Source organism: Prinia subflava, chromosome 8 (genome assembly GCF_021018805.1).
Source record: "Prinia subflava isolate CZ2003 ecotype Zambia chromosome 8, Cam_Psub_1.2, whole genome shotgun sequence".
In the NCBI taxonomy this organism is placed as follows: Eukaryota; Metazoa; Chordata; class Aves; order Passeriformes; family Cisticolidae; genus Prinia; species Prinia subflava.
Window position 1 is genome coordinate 27,303,674 of NC_086254.1, and position 17,870 is coordinate 27,321,543.

At 45.8% G+C, this 17,870-nt stretch overlaps 1 protein-coding gene across 1 annotated transcript in view; it reads left to right on the plus strand.

Moving 5' to 3' along the window:
- The window catches only part of NTSR1 (neurotensin receptor 1), a 55,890-nt gene that overhangs the window by 19,352 nt on the left and 18,668 nt on the right, over nt 1-17,870 (plus strand). The window lies entirely within an intron of this gene.

A 17,870-nucleotide genomic window follows, 5' to 3' on the forward strand; every position in this document is an offset into this window, starting at 1 on the left:
GAATTGCTTCATTTCACCAGTTTTGATGCTCATCCTTCTCGTGTCTGGTCCTTCATGGAAAGTGAATCTGGAAGAGCTTTGTTGTCCTGGATTAAATTTAATCCTAGGTATTGACCAGAGGGAATATTGCCCCACCAAATAATTAGATTTTTCAGGTTTTTTGGCAGAAACAGACCTGAAATTGGCATTCCTGATCTTCTGTGGTCCATCTCACATCTTCAAAGCTTGGAGTTTCTAAGGCTACACTCAGATCCCAACTGAATGGGGCTTTACTGCGAGCAATTCCTTTTCAAATGGAAGAGGTAAATAACGTCAGAAGAAAGCCTGTTGTCCATTGTGAACTATTATTTTGTAGGCAGAGAAAATATCTTTAATTAAAATAATGAACTTAAATGAAAAACAAGCAGACAAAGTAAAGATCTGGGTGATTTCCTGGGAAAGCAGGTCCTTCTTTGATGTCAGGTAGGAGCAGACACCTTGGTTATGTACCAGAAAATCAATCTCTCAGGGTAATTGTGGTGCAAAGATGCCCACACAAGAAGCCAAGGACACTCCTGGCAGCAGCAGAAGGAATTTTGAGATACATATTTATTGTCCCTGGGGTGGGGCTGAGCTGGGGGTATCTAACATGCCACAAAACCAGAGTCATATTCCATCTTGTGTTAGTTAAAGCACTAGCAGTGGCTCATCTCAGTGGTAAATGTTTATACTTAAAATAAATTCCTTGGTTTAAAGGTAGAAAGGGTCACCGTGTTTTTTGATTTTTTATCAGCCTTTTGCAAATAGAAATTATTTTAAGAAATGAGTAGTGATAGTGCTGCTTCTCTGTCCCTGACTTATTGTTGAAAGAAGAAAAAAGACTCGAGAAACTAATTACATTTGAAGTGTACCTGATATAAAAAAAAAACAGAAGAAGTCATCAGTCACTGAAAAGAGGAGAATGTTTCATTATGAAGCCAATTTGCCCTTTATTGTGACTGATGTGTGCAGGTGTTTGCCTGCTCTGTGCCTCAGAGTTGGGCTCTGAGCCCTCTGCTCAATGTAAGAGCTGATCCTGTCCCTCTTCCCATCCCACACTGACCCACAGTATCCTGGAGAAAATAATGGAGCATCTTGAGACCATTTTGAGACAGAAATCGGTCACCAGAGAGACCCACACCAACAAGGGCAGGAGCTGGAGCATCTCAGCCTTTCTGTTCTCACCGAGGTTTCTGCTCAGGGCAGGGGAGGGAGTGTGGCCCGTCACCCCTGAGAGCTGCCAGTCCCAGGCACGGCTTGTCCTTGCTCACTGAAGTGTGCCAAAGCCTGGATGGGACTGGGGGCTGCAGAGGAGCAGCAAAGAGACACCTGGCTGTCACTGCCAGAGGGGACAGGGATCCTGCCATGGCCTGGAGCCTGCTGCCTGTCCCTGGGCCAGCTGTGGCCAGCGTGCTGGGGGCTGGCACGCTGTCACCCTGGGCAGGGCAGGGGAGCTCCCAGGGTCAGCACCGAAAAGGCTCCTTCCCCCAGCCCCGGGCATCCTTTGAGCAGGCATCTCCCCCGTGCCAAGCTGGGCTTTGTCCTCGCCCTGGCCACGCTCAGGGCGAGGGGAGCTGCTGTGTTTGTGTGGCTGTGGGAGCCAAAATGCTCTGCCTGCCCCAGAGCAGAGGCCGTGCCAGCCCCGCACGTGGCACCAACCGTGCCAGCAGCTGCCCTGCCTTGGGCTGCCCTTGCTTTGTCCCCTGGCAGGGCTGGACGTGGCACATGCCAAAACAAGGGCAGTGCTGGCCAGCAGCCCCAGCCTGGCAGCAGCTTTTTGCCAGGAGATGGGAGGAAAAGGATCAAAGGATGATTTCGCTGTCGAATTTTGCTCGGCGGCATCAAACAGGAGCTGGGGATGTGTTGGTTCACTGTTAGGCAGCAGAGCCAGATGCTCCCAGTGCTTCAGATGAAATGGGCTTCATTTCATTCCTCCAGCTCTGCTCTGGAGCTGGTTTTTAGTAGTGAATTAAAAATACAAAAAAATTAAAGACTACATACTCGATTCTTGGCTATGAATATTTATGGGAGCATTGGACTTGCAAATCAAAGGTAATTTAAATGTCAAAACTGGTGTAAAGTCTCTCCTTTGGAGGATAAGTCAGAAAATTAAACTTGATTACAAGCCATAACATTTGGAAATTAGCATCTTAGGGTATCTGTGATAAACACTTCTGTACATCCCCTTTTTAAGTAATATATTTTTAAAAGATGAGAATTAATTTTAATAAAAAAATGGTCCTGTAATTAACAGTGAGGTAATTAACAGGGAAATCCTGGTTGCATTCACGACACTGTGATTACTTCATCTTGCTAAATCACTTCCTCTTTTGCAAGGAATCTGCCTCCACAACTGTTTGGACAGGGATGGTTCCTACCTGAGACAACCTTGTGTCTGGGCAGCCTGCCTGAGGGATAAAAGCAGCAATTTCTGCACTGAAATTTTTGTGCTTCCAAAAGGAAATTATTTTGGTTAACGCAGAGAAAAGTGTAAGCAAGTGCCAGCAACAGCAGCTGCAAGGACTCTGTGAGCAGAGGGGGATGAGGCCACAGCCACACTCAGAGCCTTGGACAGCACCATGAGTTTCTGGGTGCCTGCAGAGACTCAGCTCCTGATTCACAAACCAGGACATTGGGAGCTGATACCTGCTCCAGGTCAGCATTCCCAGCCATTCCCCCACAGGGCTCTGCGGTTTTGGGAAAGGTAAACCTGAAAAACAACCCTCCTGCTAAGAGCCTGTGAACTGTGCTGCAGGAGTTTGAGCTGCCATGGGGAAATGGTCAGAAATTCTTCTAAACCTGCAATCAGAGTCTTGATTTGAGGAACAGAGATTTATGCCTTTGCTCCATACAGAATACAAGGAAATATTAAACCCCGCGCCTCAGGCTTCCCTTATCCATCAGATTTTTAGCCAACCTCAAATGCTGGCTACAGCCAGGAGGGTACCCCTACCTTTTGGAGTAAGGTCCAGAGAAATTTATAACAACAAAGAAGCCATTCCACAGGCAAAACCTCCTTCTCAGGCCAGTCATTAGCTGGCTGGATTATGCTTTAGAGGAAAGCAGGTTACATAAAGTCTGTACTCAGTAATGACTCCTCAGCAGAAGCAAATCTGACATTTGGCCTATTAGCCTCATTTGCAGTCTGGTCCGATAGCATTTGGTCTCACATGTTCATTTTGTACTTTAATTTGGAAAAAAGAAAATCAATTTTGAGAAATGGGAAAGCATTCAGGGCTCGCCTGTGCTGTGGTTTGCAGGAGAGAGCCGTGACCTTCTCGACCTGCTTTGCCTTGGGTTCATTTTCTGAAAGACCATGTGGATTTGGGGTTATGGGGCCTTCCAGCTGCCCAGTCATGCTTTGGACCCACAGCTCATTAGGACCTGACCTGTTCAGTGCAGTGGCTTTTAATTGGCCAACAGAGACATTGTCACCAGGGACAGGTGGCTCGTGTCCCCTTTCCTCCCCACCTGTGCTAGATTTAGGATTTCTCTCTCTGTCACTTGATCCAACATGTCCTTCCATACTGTCCTCACTAATTGAGTATTTCCCTGCTGATTTATCTTCATGGCTCTGAGAGGGGGAAAGGCAGCAAGTCTGAAACCAGCAGATCCTCTGAGTTCCTTGGAGATGCCAGGTCTCTCTGCAGCCCCTTGTTTGTCTCGTCTCCCTGGCAAAAAGGCTTTTCTCCCAAAACCTGACCCCCACACACACCTCCTCAGGGTGACACCTGTAATTCTACTGTAAGAGCAGCAGAGTGCACAGTATTACTGTAAAAATATTAAATAGGCCCATTCAAGTAGTCTGAGAGCCTGTGCATGAACAATCACCCTGTCTCTCCTCAGGAGCTCAGGGCTTTCCATGCAGTAATGTTTCCAGACCCCAGGTGAGGCCCCCTGAGTGCCCATGGCAGCACAGGTGGATCCATCTGGAGGGTGGTACTGGCTGTGGGTGATGTCCAGGATGACTTGTGTCCACTGGGGACCCTCTCAGAGCAGCTGTTTTCCCTGAAACCCCCAAATCTGCAGTGCCAAGATACCCAAACCACTGCCCACCCTTGTGCCCCCCTGTGGCTCCAGTTCCCAGCTGGTTCAGCCCTTGTGTCCATCTTGCAGAGAGAATGTCCTGTCCCAAAGCTTCATGCATGGGAATGGCTCACTCAAATGGAAATGTACAGTTTCATCCAGTTCTTAAGCCTCCTTTGAAAAAAAAAGAGCTCTGAATGTCTCTGGCTATGAAGCTTTTATTTGCATTCCTTTCCACATTTATCTGAGCCATTTGTATTTCATCCTTACAACAGAGAGGAGAAAAAAGGGGAAAAAAAAGTGATAGACACATTGACTGATAGTGAATGGGCTTTTTTTCACCCTCTGGATTTTTTCCTTCTCCTCCTCCAGCTCTTCATATCTTCAGTTTCCCAGCTCTCTTTTTCTGTAAATATCCCTAACAATGATTGGACTCAGGAAATGTGCTCAGGAACACACAGTTCTGTGGAGAAACCAACAGCCACACTCAGATCACACAGCCTGGGCTGAGAAAGCACCTAAAAATCAGGCTGATTATTAAAGCTCCTTCCCAGAATGAGAGGCTGTTCAGGATGGGGGCTGTTTCATCTCCTGAGGATGCTGGGGCCAGGAGCAGGAGCAGGCAGCAGCCACCAAATCCAGCAGGGACCCTGGGAAGTCAAAGGGGCACATTTTCCTTCTGACCTCCCTGCCTTGCCCCAGGAGTGCTCCCTGGATTTGACCACAATGTGCACAAATTTTCTGCTGGTCTGTTTTTTCCATAACAGCCATGGCATGCACCCTGCAGGAAAAGGAGCTCATTTCAGCAGCTCCCAAAGTCAGCAGGAGCAGACCTGGAAAACAATGTAAGGACAAGTCTGTTGATTTGAGTGGCACATTCCTGGGAGCACCAATGGACCAAGAGACTCCCATTTCACATTGTATTCCTATTTTTTTCCCCACTGGCATTCATCTTAAAAACTGGGGGATGCAATGTAATTAATGGGTGACGCAGAGCTAATGTGTGATAAAGACAAATCTGCTTTTGTGTTCAGTTTATGTCTTGCCCACAGCAAGAGTGAAAAAATACCCAAAAGGATTTGGCCATTATAAAGGAGGTGGGTGCTCCATGAAATACAAATGTGCTTTCCGACTTCCAAAACTGAAAAAATGCAGCGGAGTGACTGAAATTTTATCAGGTTAAGTAAGATCACAGAGAACCTGACACCTCCATGAATAGTGCCTTGATGATAAATCAGTAAAAGAAGTCTATAAGCAGAATGTGCTTTGTGATTTGCCTCAGTCACACTGCTCAAGCTCAACAAAGAGAGATAATTTCACTCTTCCTCAAGACACAGCCTGGTCAATACTTTTCCTTGGCAGCTGATCCAATCACGCTGATGATGGGATGCTCTGAGGAGAGGCAGGGGAGGGAATCAGGGGAGGTGACCTCTCCTCTTGGGCAGGCAGAGCTCCTAGAAGGAGAGCTGGAGATCTCTCCAGCCACTTCAGAGCCTGATGAGGTGAGGGGCAGACAGGGGCTGCCTCCTGGGAAGGGCTGCCATGGAAATAGAGACGTCAGGAGAACCCTACAGCATTTCCTGAAAGCTCAAACCTCACTCTGCTAAATGGCACCCCTGTCCCAAAGTCTTTATGTCAACCACGAGAGAAGCTGGTGGTGGCTGCCCAAGCTGTGGAGCATTACTTTAGGCTGCAATTAATTTGTGTAAACTGGCAAAAAATAATAATAAAAAAAAAGGGGGTAAAACAAAACAAACCCCAAAGGAAATAAAAACAACCAAAGGAAATCAAAGCCCACATTGCCACAGCTTAATAAAGCATCTTGGGGAGGAACTGTAGCATTTTCTCTGTAAATTGAGGTATGTTCCAAACTTCAGCTTTAAAGTTCAGACCCCCAGAGAGATTGTTAGATTTTAATTGCTACCTTAATCAACATTTATTAGTGCTAACCAAAGCTCCTCATGGATTTAAAATTCAACCCAATTGTCAACTACTAATTACTCTAAGCAGACAAGCTGTTATTTTACCAGCTGTATTAATGAGACTTTTCAGCATATGTGAAATATTACAAAAAGCTTCAGAAAAAATGATCCTGAAATGTAATACAACAGATAATTTTTTTTGTCATGACATTGCTTGTCTCTCAGACACTATAGCATCTCTTACCCTCGTATACTTCTGCTTCACCTGGCAGAAATGCAAAACCAGAATTGGGTCTGATGTATTTTTCAATAGGAGAATGATTTTTTTATGTCCATTTCTTTGGGTTTTTGTTTAACCTAACTTTCCTTTGGATTGTTCTGAATTGGGTCTAATGTGTTTTTCACTAAGAGAATGATTTGTTCTTTCCATTTCTTTGGGTTTTGGTTTAGATTAACTTTCCTTTGTATCCTCCTGCAGTGTGTGCCTCATGCATCAGGCTGAAGGCTGTAGTCCTTGGCTGGTTTATAACAAAGTCTTTATCTTAAATCTTAAGCATCATCCTGGGGAATGGAGCTGATTTATTAATTACCCTGTGCTCTAATGAGTTTCTGCTCTCCTGTCAGCCAGCTGCTGGTTGCATCCTCATTTTTTCCCCACCAAGGGCAGGACAGAGGGGCCACTGCAGCTTTGCCCACCCAGCCCTGTCCCCAAGAGGGACCTGGCTGGGCATGGGGGACAGAGGGGAGCCAGCTCCTGCCTGCTCCACACTCACACACATTCCCAGTGTGGAACTGGAGTCTGGCAGGCACCACGTGAGCCAAACAGACCCACACTCGTCTCTGTCATGATCCACCTACCGAGAGAGTGTGGGAAGAAACAAAGAACTTGATTCAACTGTTTGCTGCTCTTCAAAGGCAGAAATCTTTGCTTGTTATGCTCCTGTGCTTGTGTCTTTGGCTTGGTTTCCCTGCTAAAGCAGACTGTTCAGTTAGAATCCTGAAACAGCCACTGCAAGTGACTTCATACCCATGTGGGCAAAAGGCATACATTGTGATTGTGAGGGGTGAAATGACTCAGTACTGCCAGAACAAGAAATGTTGGGGGATAATTGACTGTCACCAGGGTTTGAATAAAGTTTCTTGATGTTGTCTGTGAGTAAATATCCAAGCATAACAGTCTCATTCATGACAACATCCACCCCAGGCATGAACCAAAGAATGGAATTACAGGCACGGGTTAGAGAAGCAAGGATCTGGATGCTGGCTCACAAAATCAGCTGCTGTGAGTTATTTACGTGGTGATAGTGCCCTCAGACACACGTGCAGCCCTAAGGCTGTGGTGGCTGCCCCTCCTGCAGTATCCCAGGAAAAACCACACAGGAGTGTCAGATGTGCTGAGCACTTGTGGCCAAGAACACAGGAGAGAGGCTGATATCATCAGGACACGCTCAACAGAGAGCACCAGTCTGCTCCAGACACTTTCCTTGGATGAATACCCATCACGTGAGCCCCCACAACTTGTGCAACCCAATAGGAAAGAAGAACCCAAAGAGGATAGATAGAAAATAAGTGCAAAATCTGGATTAGGATTACTCAACTGTCAGGAGCATTAGGCACCGTAGGAACATTTATTAAATTATTTAGAGGGCTGACAAGCAGCAGAGCTGGAGAACCCCAAATATCTTGTGAAAGGCAATGGGCAATATCCCTTTGGCAAAAACAAGCAGGAGCCAAAATACCAGCAGATAGTGGGAACTGAAATCCAACTGCACTGGTAAATTATTTAAAGCGTATTTCCAATCTGTCATTTCAAGATGAAGTATTATTTCCCCTTCAGTTGAACATAGCTGCTGGGGAGGGTGAGGGAGAAATAGTAACAAAGGCCTGTGTGTTCAAAGGGAAAAGCATGAACATTATTCACTGAGTTTCTGTTCAACCAAGAATATTGCCCTAAATAGTGCAATGGATCTGAGAAGCAAAGCTGAGGCCAGCAAACTGACAGCAGATGAATTGGCTTTATTCTTGTTTGCAAGCAAAATTGGGTAAATTGAATTAATTTACCTTGTAGCTCACTGTACCAGTCACAGGAAATGAAGAAGGAAGGAGCTGAACTCGATGATCCTTGTGGGTCCTTTCCAGCTCAGAATATTCTGTGACTCTGTGATTTCCTGAAGGAGGAAGTGGGGAGGATTTGAAGCTTTTGGGTTACTGATGGTGTGATGGAGCATCATCACTGCTGCTCTGTCACTTCTTCTGTCCTCTCTTACCAGGTACAGGAAGGCAGCAGCTGTCCCATGCCAAAGCCCTTCCTTTTTAAATTCTACATATCCCTCTTAAATCAGTGGTAGGAGGCCCCAAATTAACTGAAGTGAGATGTATAAGGCCCAAAATTCATCATCTTCATCAAGCTCAGTCCTAAAGACAGCTTATGTTATTTGGTTTTCAATTTTTTTTCTTTGGAATTGGGCTTTTTTTGAGTACTCTTCCATTTTTCTAAATAAATATTTTCCCCTCAGTTTTATTAAGAGAAGAAGCTGAGTGTCCATGACACACAAGGCATTTCCAGTGCACAGTGATAAACCTTAGAACCTTCCAATCTATCTATTCTCCAGTACCTTATTTCCAGGATTTCCTGAATTTCACAGTTGTTCTTTCTCTTTGGAATCAGCATTCCAGAGCCATTCAAGCTTGAGTTTGGTGAGCAAAGACCAGGAAAGGAGGAATTTTTCTCTTAAGTACAGTTATGATGGAGTAGGTTCTCTGGCATTTAAGGAGGTAATGAAAAGCTCTGAGGTCCCCAGGGAGTTCAATATTTAGGTATTACCCTTGTGTACAATTAGGAATAATGAGATTTATATGAAACACTTATGGATGAATCACAACCTTTTGCTGTTACATACAATAAATAAATCTGGAAATAGTTCAGGTCACAGCATTGTAACCATGCATAGAAATGAGGTTAAATGATCCTTCAGGTATCCAGCCATGCTCAGGAATGCCACCATCACTCAGCTCTGACAACTTTCCCAACCCATCATGAGCAAGAGACCCATTTCAGTTGTTCTGCATCAGATGTTATTTCTTATGTACAAATGTTTTCTCCAAGGAGGGAAGTTTATGAATGGGAATGTTTTTGCCATAAATATGATGGATGCTTTTTGTCAGTGCGCAATTTATTTCCATCTGTTCTGTATCTGATTAACTCCTGCAGAGTGTGTGATTAACTCAACTTCTCAACATCATTAGCTGCTCTGCATTCCCATTATAGTTCATCAGTGTGGGACCACACACGGGCTTGAAAATGGTACACATTGGTTATTCCTGAAACCTTAATCCACATTGCCTGGTTATTCTCTGTGATGGCCACAGATCCACAGAGAGAAGCCAGGAAAACATCACTGCTGTGGAGCAGACACAAAATGCTAATGAAAACAGAGTTTAAGCAGATCCTCTTTCTGATCTCAATGCTGGAGCTAAATTAAGCCCTTCAGAAGAGTTCATGGCTGGTGTTATCCAGCTGGAGACAGCTCTGGGGGCATCCAGCCAGCACAGAGAGAGGAGAGGACCAGTGACCTGTGCATGGCCACGTCCTCCTGGTGTGCACCAGGTTTTAGGTACTGGCACCTTGTAGATCCCCAGGTACAGCACAGACTGCAGTCAGTGCACGCTGCCACCCCACTACAACCCTTGTAGTAACACGGATTTTCTTCTGATATAAATATCTACCAATACAAAACCTGAAACTCCTCCACAGCGCCGAGCAGCCAGAGCTCAAGAACAAGTCTTTTGCATTATCCTCTGAGTTGTCTTTGGAGGGGTTTTCCCTCAATGAGTAAAGCAAGTAAGTGGATGTGTCAGGAACAGATGCTCACATGTCCTTGCTGTGCAATTAATTGAGCTCCAGCCTCACTGACAGGGATGGCTGCAGGGCAGCAGCAGCACGGGGACAGGAACCAGTCCTGTACTCGAGAACATCCATCAGTTCCATCTGATCTTTATCTTCAGACTTACCTGTTCTCTTTCTTCACCTTGGCAACAGTACCTGCAGTCCCCTGTTCCCAGACCACATCCAAAGCAGGGATAAAGCTGGGGCTCCTGCAGAGGTCTGAAATACAGAGTTTTGGCCAATTCCAAGAGTTTTGGCCAATTCCAGCTCCTGTGGCTGATGCCAGCTGAGGTCAACAAAACCTCCTGAGTTACTGAATCAGCAACGGAATGGATAGGACAAGTCTGTGTTCCAGGCTTTTCTTTGGGATTTTTTCCCCCTGGATGAAAATCTCTGGGTGTCCTGCTCGTGTCTGTGTTTAGGTCAGGCTCACACTCTCACCACTGCCCCAGCCCCTGAGGTTTGGCTGCCTGTGCCTCCCATCCACGCCCATGTCCCCACGCAGCTGTGGCCTGGCTCCAGGCTTTGCCTCTGTAACTCAGAGCTGATCACACATTTTGACATCAATACCTGTGGCTGGGAGCAACATTTTACATCATCATAACCTTTCTTTGAAATGCCTGGGCTTGATACTCAGCGCTTTTGAAAAGGTCTCCCCTGAGGCAGAGGGAAGGTGCTCCTCAGTCTCTCGGAGCTCCTGCAGCTCCTGGGGGTGAACAGGGGAGCTCTTTGGGATCAGAGAAATTCACACAGCCACACTGATACCTTGGATAATGTGTGTGAGATGTGTACTCACCTCTGGCTGGGTAGAAGAGGTGCAGGGTATACCCAGAGATAACAACCAGAGGCTTTTGTGGCCAATTCTCGGGGTGTTTCAAAGAGAAAAATACTAGCTGGGTTTTGCTATCTTGTCTTTGATTATTCATTAAGCTAATGATGAGTTATTAGATCCTAGATCCACACAGATATTTGCATCCTGTCTCTCTTTAGCAGGAAAGGGGAAGGTTATTTCACACGGCTGAGCTCAGAGGGGTCTGTGTCACTCTGGTGCTGTGAGGGGACCCTGCAGGGATGCAGGATCCCACCCTACCCTCGTGCAGCCACCAGAAGTGTCACAGAGTGCCACCCAGCCACGTCACCAGCCAGCCCCTGTCCGAGGTGACAGCTGTGTCACCCCTGCCACGCTGCTGGGGAGAGCAGCTGCCCAAAATGAGGATTGACAGGCAAACCTGCCCAGGCTAAAACTGGCAGCGTGTAAAGGTCGAGCTCCTGCTCAAATGCACTGGTGGAGCTCCAGATACACACACAGGCTTTGGCACTTGGCCAAGGAGTCTGATTTATCCAGGATTTGTGCTCCCTTACCCAAGTTAGGGACCACTCTCAATACATTGCAGTACTGGTCCCCTCAAAAAATTCCAGAAGAGATAAATTCCCTTACTAGGCTGTAGTTGTCCAGCTTCCACATTTTTCACCATGCCAGCTACTGGCTCCAAAAGCAGGGGTTATTGTCTTCTGTCACTCACAAGCACTAACCTCTCCTGCCCTGTTGTAGCTAAGGAATGGCATTTACCTGATAATCCTGAAATACTTGGCATGGAAAGCTGGAGAGCTGTGTAAAGGTGGGGTCAATTGGATGGAAATTTATTTACTGTGGGGGGAAAAAACCTGTGGATTTTTTTTCATCAGGCACATCCTGTGAGCATCAAACACGAGTGCCATTGCCAAATGCTCCCTTTGGCACCCCCAACATGATGTACCTTCCCCTTGCCTGCTTTGTCTTGCACAGATTGCTGTATCCTGGAATGCAGTAGTGTGCTTATTAACGGCTGAAATTATCTACTGGCTGGTTAAAAAAATGCTAATTCTGGCTACTGAGTGAGATAACCAGTAATTTTGTGAAGTACATTTAGTCAAATAAGATTTTTTGGCAGCCAAATGTTGTTGTAGCAGAATGTGCTTCCCTGATTGACATATGCTAACAATACTGCCTCCACAGTCAGGGGGAGGATAATTTACTTTCCATTTCCATTGGAAATGAGGTGAACCAGAATGTGGTATATTGTTCAAATGTAGCTCTGTGGTTTAATAGATTTGCTCAAAACAACAAATCAAACCGTGTGCTGTATCCTCAGTCCTCTCCCTCATCACTTCCAGGGAACCAGCAAGGACACATCTCCTCCTGAGCCCGTTTGCAGCTCCTTTGGGGTTTCTCACCCATTTCCCCAGGATGTCCCCAGGAGTCTCTGCACTGAGAATCCTCCCCAGCAGAAAACAGGAAGGCTGCAGCCTTCTCACAGCATTCCCCAGGTGTGCCAGGGAAACCAGCTAGGACAGGAGTGTAGTGAGTACAGATGAGGTTTTAGCAGCTCGTCATCATCCACACTTCTCTCCATTTTAATTGTCCTTCCCACAGCCCTGAAAAGAAAGGGAGAAAAATCGCTCTGGGCATCCCAGCTCCCTGCTGGAGGGGGCTGTGTCCCTGGAGAGGCTGTGCTGACAGAGACCAGGGGCTGGCTCTGCTGTCACCTCATTTATCAGGCTACAAGGGAACATCTCTGACCTCTGACACAAAATCCCTGTCATAACCCAAGGTTAAAATTATCCCTTAATCTGAGCTGGCCCCCATGTCCACTCCAGGGGCTTTGCTCCTGCTGGCAGAGCATCCCAGCTGCTGCTCCAAGGGCTGCACCTCACTGTGACCAGCATTTCCTGCTCCGTTGGTTTGGGGGATCATTTTTACTTATCTGGAAAAAAGGCACAAGGGAAAACACAAGACCCGTGCTCAAAAATCTTTTATGTCCTCAGTATTGGAACATTTTCTATTATCTCGTCAAAACTCTTTCAGTTAAAATGTTTTGAGTAGTTCTGGTGCTTGTCTGTCTTTATCATAAATACTTTCAGTATTGAATTTACCAGTGTATCTCCAGAAGAGCCTTTAGCCTAACATTTTCACTTTTAACCACTTAAGTTCTCCAAGACCTCACTCATTTTTCTGTGCCTCTCCAAAATCGTGTGCTGATGGGCCATGGGAACACTCAGCTGCAGGTAGCTGAGGTGATGGAGTCTTGCTGGGAGCAAAGATGACCCATAAACAAGTGTAATACTCACAAATTTTACCCTCCTTGCCTTCAGACATATCTAAAAAAAAAGTCTTGGCTTGTAGTAGAGATCCAAACCCCACCTTTTTCCAAAGTGACCTTTGAATCTGTGTTCCTCCAACAGTCGCCTCGGAGCACAAAAGAATAAATCTTTGCAAGCCCTCTGATTTTGAGGACTTTGTGGAAGCCCTCTGGGGGTTCCTGTGTGCAGCTCTGTGCTCATCTGCTCCATCACAGCTGCCAGGGAGACGATGGCTGCTCTTAGTGGTAACCCAGGGAAACCACGCAGGAAAATAATTTGAGGGACGACTTGGCAAAAGTGAATCACGCCAGCAGGAAGCTCAGCAGAGCCAGGGGAGCAGTTTTCCATGCAAAAGATTTAGGAAGAGTCACAAACCTGAGAACTGGGTTCTGCTTTTTTGTCCCTTGGTTTTGCTGCCCTGTGTCTCTCATACACTCCTTGGAAGGAAGAAGCAAACTCACAAGGCTGAATTCTCTGTCTCACACAAAGTCTGATTTTTGTTGAGCTCACTGTGAGGCTGATAGCTGCTGATTTCCCTTCTGGAAGTTTGTTTCCCCCAAATTTCCATTTATCTTCTCATAAGCTTACGAGGCCCCACCCTCAGCTTTGCTCCGTCTCCTGTGTCCTGCAAAACCCTGCACAATTGTAATGATTCCTATTTCATATGAAATCCACCTTTGGCAGTAGATAGCCAAGAGAAAGGTGGGATGAACATTATCATTGGAGAGCCAGGAAGGCTCCGTGCTGGGGCAGGGCAGGACCTGCTGGCCTCGATGGGGCTGGGAAGGTCATTGTCACCACCCTGGGGACAACAAGGTGTTGTACCTCTGAGGTCTGGGTGGGTCACAGAGGTGTTTCTGCCACCTCCTGGCACCCATCGAGTGATCAGACACTCAGATGTGCCTGTGGGGGTTCAGGGTCTCAGCAGAGGTTTCTGCTGGGAGCTGACCTCAGGTGACATCTGCATTGTCATTGTCCTGCTCAGCACAGGCAGAGAGGGCTGATTTGGGTCTCTGGCTGTCACTGCTCAGGCAGGGCTGCAAGGGAAGGTTGATGTTATATCAGAGACAGAGCTCCATTTGGTCCTGAGGATTAATCCCATCCCACGGATGCTGCCAGCCTGGTGCTGGAGCAGCATTTAGGACAGCAGCTTGGAACTGGGTTAGTGTTTCATTCTGTCCTGCCACTGGCAAACCCTGCAATATTGGATTTCTTTATTTTATTTTATTTTATTTTATTTTATTTTATTTTATTTTATTTTATTTTATTTTATTTTATTTTATTTTATTTTATTTTATTTTAATGAGGATTTAGCACACAGTCATGGGGTTTGTGGTGGTGTTGTGTTGGTGTGGATTTTTTAGCCCACAGAGCAGCCAGGGCTGAGCCTTTCCATGCCCAGCTCCTGCACTGAGCTCTTTCTGCCCATTGTGGTGCTGGGTTCTGGTGGGTTTATTTTGGTGCAAACACGTCAGTTTTGAAGGAGAGGAGAATCAGACTGAACCATGCTTGGGGAGAGCAGAGATGAGGTTAGACCCCTGTGCACCCAAAGAACCCTGAATACAGCATTAATGTAAATCCAGCATTACACAGACTGTGCTTTCCATGGTGAGCCAACATAAATCTGAGACCTTCAGGTCAAAAATGAGCCTGCACGCTCTCTAAACCCTCCTTCCTGGGGCCAGAGCAGTCTGTAAAGATCTGTAAAGCTCCAAAGGCTCCCGTGGGTGTTGGCTGACAGCTGTAGCCACTTTAACCCACTGATGTTAGGAGACACTGTAAAAAATCCCATTAAACACCTCCACAAATCTTCCTGCTCCTCAGCTTTCGAGTACATAGTCCTGGGATCCCAGACCAGCTCCTTTTGAGCAAGTGGGAAATTTTCCACTGACTTTGAAGAGTTGCTGGAGGCACCAGCTCCAGCAGCGTGCAAAGTCACCTGAAAATGAAGTGTTGCTGCAGTGATGTGCACAGTGTGCTGGACTCCCAGCAAGCAGGTCAACAGAAAAACAGGGAATATAAAGGGTTTGCTCAGGAAAATCAGCTTTTCGAGCCCTTATATACTTTGGGACTTTGTGTTTGCAAATAATTCATAATTCTTTCAACAAATTAAAACATTATGCTACTGGGGAAAACATTGATTTTAAATTTTTTTTTAAGTTTAGATTTTTTTTTTTTTTTACTATATGAGAATTTTGCTACAAATCAAGGCAGGGGAAAAAAAATCTTTAAATATAGCCTTTGATAGAAAGTATGCAATATTCCCACTTTTACCATAACAGTTCCTAAAAGGGAAAGTTAATGCTATTCTAGCCAATTTCTTAAACTCTTTAAAAGACTTCGCAGTGGAATCATGGAATGAATCAACGCTTTCAAGAAATCTTGGAAAAGACTTTCAGAGCTCTGCAAAATTACATCAAGCAAGTCTAATTTCCAGCTAGGGCAAAATTTTAGAATGAAAACCAATAAATCCCGATTCTCAGGTGGCAGAGTGAAACATTTCCAGAGTTAAGTGCTGCGTTTTGCTGATGTGCAGACATCGTTCAGCAGTGGGGAAGAAGAAGGGCATTCTGCAGCTAGAGCCACAGAAATTGGAGTGGGGAGCTACAGGGTTCATTTCTTAGTCTGGCCTGGTAAATCTGAGCAATAATTTCACCCCTACGTGCCCCAGCTCAGCCCGGCTGCATTGCAAAGGTTAAAGAGTTGGTTTTTACTGCTTAATGATCTGTCTCAGCCTCTGGAGGCAACTCCAGAAGATAACCCTTCTTTACATACAGGAGGCTGTGAGATCTTTTAGAAGCATAGAAAACTGCTTTATACTCAACAAAAGAGGCCATTAGCAGCTTGTAGTGGTGGGGTGTATCTAGGAATTCACTCAGCCCGCAGAGCAGCTCTGTTATTATTGCCAGCATAAACGGGAGAGGATGTTCTCACCATGTGGGCGAGAGAGACAAAACCCAGCTGGTGCTTTTGCTTAACACCTTGAGCTCCGGAGCACAAAGTTGTAGGGAGGCTTGATCCATCCAAAAAAAATAAACCTGGACAAAACCAACAACACCTGTCTTCACCCAAAAGGGATTTTCTGCTTTAGATTTACGGACAAAGAAAGTGCTTCTGATGTGCCTCTGCTCCCATGTGCTGCTCATGACTTTTAGGATCCTGCAGCATCTTGGGGGTGCGGTTGGGTGATTCCCATTCACCCCCAGCATTTCTGAATCCCTCCAGAGCACAGATCCCGCCAATCTGTGCCACACAGGGTGTACAGAGAGCCTTGTCCCCGTGGTGATGGTCCAGCAGGGCAGGGTGGGTGGAGAGGGGGCATCTCCATCCCACCTGTCTCTAGATGAGGTCTGGCAGTCTGCAGAGGGACTTGGCACTGGCTGGGAGTGCAGGGTTGTTCTGTGTCGTACATCCCTGAGGTGAAAGGTAAATCATTGTCTGGGGAAGAAGTCAGCCTGCCTTGGAGCCCTCTCACAGAGCAAATTCCCTCTTGAGTTTTGTAATTTCATCTTTTTGTCATTTTATCAATTCTAATACAATTTTCTTCGCAGCGATTTGCAGCATGGTTTAATTCTTGTCAATATTTTGAAATTCTAAAAAGTTGAAGGGCTTTTGATTTGTTCCACACTCACCTGAGTGACATGCTGAATCTCCCCCTGTGCCATCCAGCAGAGAGGATGAGCCCTTGGGCTTAGCAGAGCAGCTCCCCATCCCACAGCCTTGCAGATGTGCAGGCAAACCCTACACGTGCCTGTGTTTCCCTGGGCTGCCCTTTGCAAAGCTCAGTTCCACTGAGGTTTCTAAACAGCCCAAAAGCTTTCCTGCATTTGACATGAACTGTGCCTTCTACTTGATTTGATCACTGCTTAATTTGATCCTCCATTTAATTTTATCAAAACTGTAGTAATCAAATAATTTGTACTAAAAAAATTACGATTTCCACTTGTTTATTGTGATCAGTTTTAATCCTTGAAGGCACAAGGTTTATTTAACTTAGTTATTAGGTAACAAAATGCTGTCATTAAATCTACGAGGAAAGGGCACAAGACAAAAAAAAGATAGTTAAAAAGATCCCGAGGAGTGTGCACAATGCAGGAAAAAGACAATAACACACTGTTATTTAGAAGTCACGCTCTGCATGATGAAAGCTAAGCAGCATCCTGCTGGTTGTGAGAAAAGATCAATGGCATGTTTCAGTCGAGACATTTCTGGCAATGAACTGCACTGAAAAGGGGAAAAGAATGTAATTAGACATGAATGATTTTGCCTCTTTTGGGTGTTGACCGACATGAATGAACCTGCGTCAGCAGCGTTCGAGTTCTCCCTCTGTGCAATAAACCTTCAAAACCAGCTGAGTTAAGAGGAGGGAAGGATTTCCACTGCAGGCTTTGAGAAATAAAACCCAACCTCCTGCTCCTGTGTCACCATGAGTTTTCCTAGTTTTCTGAGCATTCATATTAAAGTAGAATTCTCATGCTGTGTTCACATAAACAAGAGATTGTTTTTTGTAAATATTGTCATTGGTTTTGCATTATTTTTGATGAGAGGAGAGTATTGGTTGACAGTCTGTTTGACCAATGTGGCTGAGAGGTGAGAATTCTGCCCTCCAATCCACGGTCACCTTTCTAAAAGTATATAACAGATGAAACAAACAAATCCGGGCTTTTTCTGCCCTGCTCTGATTTCTCCAAAGTTCCAAATGTCCGTGCAGTCATTTCAGCATGGCAAACAGCGACACTCCCTGTTACATTCCCATGGGAATGGTTTCTCCCCCCTCAGGGACCCCTAGAGCTTATAACCATGTAGTTTAACCCTTCCTTCCCTTTCTGACCCTCTTGGCTGTGTCCCAAACTGCCCCTCCCTGGCAGGAGCTAAGACCCTCTTTCTCTGTGGATGCC